The sequence below is a fragment of the Neofelis nebulosa genome, chromosome 18 (assembly GCF_028018385.1).
Source record: "Neofelis nebulosa isolate mNeoNeb1 chromosome 18, mNeoNeb1.pri, whole genome shotgun sequence".
In the NCBI taxonomy this organism is placed as follows: Eukaryota; Metazoa; Chordata; class Mammalia; order Carnivora; family Felidae; genus Neofelis; species Neofelis nebulosa.
Genome location: NC_080799.1, coordinates 43,032,578 through 43,038,213, shown reverse-complemented (window position 1 = coordinate 43,038,213; position 5,636 = coordinate 43,032,578). Strand labels below are relative to the sequence as shown.

Genomic DNA, 5,636 nt, shown 5'->3' with positions numbered 1-5,636 from the left:
GCTGTTTTTCTAGGTATGACATTGGGAAGCAGGGTACGCTTGGGGTTAAAGTGGGGGCAGGTCGGGATGAGTTTGGTCGCCTGGCCAGGGACCCAGGCGTCCTGTCCACCTGCGTTTCAGTGTTCTGACCCCTGGCCTTTGTACTTCCTTTCTGTGCCCCCCTCCCACCAGGAAGAAAGGAGGCGGGAGGCCAGCGGACCGGGAGACCGGCTCCACCAGTGGAAAGGGGGAGTGCTGGCTGGGGTGGGGGGGGTCGGTCCAGGCCCCCAACCTGCCGGTTGTGTTTCCAAAACTGGGCTAGCTGGGAGAAGCCCGCCCCTATGAGAGTGGGGTGTCTCCTCCCTCCCCTCAGAACCACGCCTCCCGGATTTGGGGCCTCTACGCCCCCCCCCAGCTGGCTCCGGAGTGACTCAATGCCGATCTGTGAGTCCTCCAACCAAGAAGGGAGCCAAACGATGAGACAGCAGGTCCCCAGGCCCTGCTACACCTCGGGCTTGAGTCACCTGGCCTGTGCCTACAGCAGGTGGGACCAAGTCCCAGGCTACAAAGGGATCTACCCACTTCCCCGCTGGCAAACACCCCCTTCCTCCAGGACTGCCCTCCACCCCCCTTCTGCAGCCCAGGCCCTAGCCTCCTGGACCAGCCCCCCATCCCACCCCCGGCCCCACATCTGGAGCCTGACCCAGCCCACCTGGGATTCCCTGCAGTGAGTGAGATATGCGGACCCGGGCTCTGTGGTTGACCTGAGACTGTGAACTTCACATAGTTCACACAGAGAGATTCATTCTAGGGCGCCTGGGTGGCTCAGTCCGTCAAGCGTCAAGCGTCCGAATTCGGCTCAGGTCATGATCTCACGGTTGATGAGTTCCGGCCCCGCATCAGGCTCTCTGCTGTCAGCACAGAGCCCCCTTCCTACCCTCTGCCCCTCCCCCGCCTCAAAAATAAACGTTAGAAGAAAAAAAGATTAATTCTAGAGCGAAGAGGTCCAGTCCTGCTATTCACCGTGTCTCCAACTGGAAACGCGACGTGAGTCTTCGAGAAGGCAGCGGCGGGCAGCGCAGGGTTTTGGCTTGCCCGCTGTTTGTTTGGTACCCTCGCACCCTTTGCTGGGAGGACATCTGCTCCTGTAGTTTGGTCGCTCTTCTGTCATGACCAGATCGCAGCGGATGCTGGGGGATTGGTTTGATTAAAAACCAAACACTGAACGGGCCTCCTGCCCGCCTGGGAACCAGCCTTTTCCTTCTGCCGGTTCCCACATCACAGGAAGTGAGCGGGGACTCGGGTGAGCGCTGAATCCACATCCTGGCCCTCCCCCCATGTCGCCCTGTGCCTGCCCCTCCCCCTGCCCTCAGCTCTCGCCTTCTGCCCCATCCCCACCCCCTCCCCCTCCCCCAATCCGCCCTCTGTTCCTCGCCCCCAGGTTCTGCCCGTGCTCCTTCCCCCATTCCTTCCCCTCCCTCCTCTGCCCCTTCCTGCCAATGGCCTCTGCCCCTCAGTTTCTCCCCTGCCTGTGCATCTTTCACCCCGCCCTCTGCCCCCGTTCACTGGTCAGAGGGTCCCCCTCACGTGTCATCCGATGGAAGCCCCACGGAGGAGATGCCTAGAAACACCTGCCGGGGTGGAGGAGCGGCCTCACAAGTGGCAGGACACTCGTGAGGGTGGGCTCTCGGGGGCTGAGCGATCAGCCTCCAGGCACCTGCGCCCCCCCAACCCCCCCCCCCCCCGCCCCAGCCCAAAGGTACCTGCCAGCCTCCGGGAGGAGCCCGAGGGCAGGCCCGGCCCTGGAGTGGGGAACCACAGGAGGCTGCCAGCTGCAGCACGTCTGGGTGACCCCCTCTCTAGTCAGGATGGGGGGTCCCGGAGCTGCAAACGTAGTCAGCCCCGTGCCGGTACGGTCCACACCAGGATCGCAGCAAAGCCCCTCAGCCCAGAAACACACCCCAAATCTGCGCCACTCTGGGTGGGGGAGAACCCACTGCTTTGTTTTTGTTGTTGTTGTTGTTGTTGTTGTTTTTAAAATTTTTTTTAACGTTTTATTTATTTTTGAGACAGAGAGAGACAGAGCATGAACGGGGGAGGGGCAGAGAGAGAGGGAGACACAGAATCGGAAGCAGGCTCCAGGCTCCGAGCCGTCAGCCCAGAGCCTGACTCGGAGCTCGAACTCACGGACCGCGAGATCGTGACCTGAGCTGAAGTCCGGCGCTTAACCGACTGAGCCACCCAGGTGCCCCAGAACCCACTGCTTTGTCTCCACCGGCACCGCCTGCCTCTGGGGGCCACAGACCGAGACCCTTGCAGCTGTCCCCTGAAGGGGACGTCCCAGGGGCCGGTGGCAAGGGGCCGGCACACCCACGTGCCCAGTGGACAGGTGTCTCCACTACCTTTACCTCCCTCGTGGAACAGACCTTTGCAGAGCTCCCTTACCTCCCCAAGGGCAGGGGCGGGGCTGTCTGGCCACTGTGACAAGGTGACAAATGTCATTCTAGTGGGAACGTCTTCCCTGCAGGCTGTGAGGTCCCGGGGCGTGTCTGTTCCTCCACATGCTCTGTCCTCAGACCTTTAACCCTTGAGGAGACGTCCACCCCACCCCCCCACCCCCACCCCCCCCGGGACCTCACAGCTCTGCCCTGGCGTCCAGAACAAGCTGGCCAACACCCACCCTGCCATGGCCAACGACTTGCTGCCATGGCCAACGCCCCTCCCTGGTGCCCCCCACCTTAGAGACCGGAAGAGTCAGGCACCTGCTTCCACAAGGTCACAAGAGCACGTGGGACTGAGTGTTGGCCCGGGAGAGGGAAGCAGATGTCCGATGTTTTCTTGGGGCGACTTGTCTTTTTCCCGATAAAAGGGACATACTCAGCTGGCATCCTTTCCCCTCTTCTTTCTTCTTCTAGTCTTGGATGTACATGTGATGCTTAAGAGCCAGCAGCCACTTTAGCACCACAAGGTTAAAAGCTGCTGTTATTTTTATAAAAAATGTAGGTATGCATTTTATGTCTTCTCCTCCCTCCCATTTTTTTATTCATTTTTATTGTATTTTACAATTGTATTATTGCATCTTATGAACGTGTGGGTTACGGTCTTTCTAAGGTTCCCAGACTCAATTCCAGCGTGGGAGGAGGGGTCCCCACACTGAACACTAGACGATCCCCGGATACCAGAGTGCCCAGGATTCTCCGTCCTGACACCGTCCACCCAGGGACAGTGACAGGGGCCACGGGTTAGGGGTTCAGCCCCACACGATCACCCCGCCCCCCAGTGCTCCCAACCACAGGCCACAGAGAGGAGGGTCCTCCTCCACGGGCTCTTCCAGTTGGTTAGAGCGGCTCCCAGAAGTCAGGGAAACGTGCACGTTTACCACCTTTTGGATGGATACGACCATGTGTACACGCAGGGTGGAGGGGCTGCCTGAGAGCCACCGGGAGAGCAGCCAACTCCCCGTCATCTCCGACTCTCAGAAGCCAGAACTGAGACGACAGGAGTGTTTGTCACCCTGTCCGTGGGGTTTGTGACGGCAGCATCGGTGGGAGGCGACCGGAGGCTCTAAGACGCGCTGTCCTGAGCGGTTTGACCCGCATTTCTTCCCCACCTGCTCGCCGTGCTCGGGACGGTCTTGGGCGACGCCTGTCATGATGTAATTATTGTTAAATAGAAAATCGCAGGCCCCGGGGCGCCTGGGTGGCGCAGTCGGTTAAGCGTCCGATTTCAGCCAGGTCACGATCTCGCGGTCCGTGAGTTCGAGCCCCGCGTCAGGCTCTGGGCTGATGGCTCGGAGCCTGGAGCGTGTTTCCGATTCTGTGTCTCCCTCTCTCTCTGCCCCTCCCCCGTTCATGCTCTGTCTCTGTCTGTCCCAAAAATAAATAAAAAACATTTAAAAAAAAAAAAAAAAAAAAAAAGAAAATCGCAGGCCCCAAATGGCATCACTTAGGTCAAGTCTGCCACCTGGAGTCTGAGCCCTGACCTGGGTGCACTTTCCAGCCTGTCCCGGAAACGAAACAAGGCCTGGTCGGCGCCAGTGAGGGCCTCTGCGCCCGGGCCTCGCCACCCACCTCAGACCCCTGCCCTGCCCCTACCTAAGGGAAAGCGGCCTTGCCCGCCGCCATCTTTTCTTTTCTTTTGCCGTTAACTCCTTGCCCACCCTCTCCTTCTTGTAAAAAAAACCTCCATTTTGTGCCACTCGGAGCTCCCCGCTGCCCGATCCTTGAATCGCTTAATAAAGCCCATCCGATCTTCAAATTTACTCGGTTGGATTTTGTTCCTTAACGTTATCGATACTCTCACAAGCGTCCCAAGAGTTGGGTGAGTGATGTAGCCCGCCCAACAGTGACTCCACTAACCCAAGGGCCCCGGCCCCTCGAAGCCGCCTGATTTCTAATCTCTAGCTACTCAGCCCGCGGTCGCCACGGACACCAGCTGGCCATTTCAGACTGGATCTCCCAGCTCTGGCCAGCAGCACGCCGCCACCTGCCCCGCTCCCTGCCGACAACACAGGGACAGCCCACAGGAGCTGGCCGTGTCTCAGAAGCTGGCTCAGATTTGGGGCATGTGCGAACCCTCTGTGTCACAGTAAACTCCCTCGACCTTTTCGAGGCAAAGGGGACCTGCTTTCAGTCCACTTAGCCCACCGTGTCCTCCGGGCGCCTCCCCTCCTTAGAGGTGGCTGGAACATTCTATGGACAAAGGCCGAGAGGCCCGTCCAGGTTCAATGCCAAGAGCTCAGGGCTGACTGCAGCCGTCAGCCCTGGGCAGAGGGAGCGGACGGTGAGGGGCAGACCCCTCAATCCCGCGGCATCTGTCCTTTAGGGGACAGACCAGCCCCGGGCAGCCTCTAGTTAACGCCTCGGGCAAGCTGACAGCAGCCTGCCGTCCAGAAGGCTTCCCGCCTCAGTCACACACACCCGGGATGCTCTGGAATGTCCCCTTGCCCTGTGGAGTGGCCCTCAGAGCCCCGCTGTCCCTCCCCGCCCCCACCCGTCTGCCTTCCCGGGGAAGGGGCTGCTGGGCCCTTCAGAGTCTGGCTCTCCTGGGGACTTCCTGTCTCACTAATCACCTCCCTGTGTTCTTGTGCTCAATTCTCCAGCTCCTCAGTCTCCACGAGAACCCTTCCAGAAGGCAGTGAGGAGGAGACACAAAGGATTCAAAGTAAACAAAATCCTTCAATTACCTGGCGCGTTTGTGCTTAACATTTGACAATAGCCACGATTCCCCCGTGAGCCAACCACCTGGGAGCCTCAACTCCACCCACCAGGCCCGAGGTCTCACCTCCCCCCCATGACCACCGCCTGGGGGTGCGGTGTGTGCGCACGTGTCCCTCACGTCCACCCGTGTCTGGGCGTGTGCACACCTGCGTGTGTGCTCTGCTCTTCGGAGCCCATTCGACTCCTGCGTCCCCGCCCCTTAGAGGGAAGGAGCCTGAGCCAACAGCCAAGCGCGCAGGAAGGTTCTCCCAGCCGAACTTGACTGGAAGCACAGACACAGGCCCCTTTGTCTTCTCTTTCTCTGGCCCCCAGAGGCGGTGTGTGGAGAGCTGTAGAAGCCTGACCTTTCTGATTATACAACCCCACCCCTGCCCCCCACCGACTGCAGCAGACAAAGGAGGTTCTCATGTGCCTGGTGGGGGTGGGGGGGTCCTGGTG

General features: G+C 59.8%; 1 long non-coding RNA gene across 1 annotated transcript; it reads left to right on the top strand.

Moving 5' to 3' along the window:
• Positions 1 to 1,432: 1,432 nt before the first annotated feature.
• On the top strand, positions 1,433 to 3,661 carry LOC131501646 (uncharacterized). The gene is made up of 3 exons (XR_009256845.1): positions 1,433 to 1,652; positions 2,895 to 2,982; positions 3,091 to 3,661. It is a non-coding gene; the product is annotated as an uncharacterized LOC131501646 (long non-coding RNA).
• Positions 3,662 to 5,636: the final 1,975 nt, after the last annotated feature.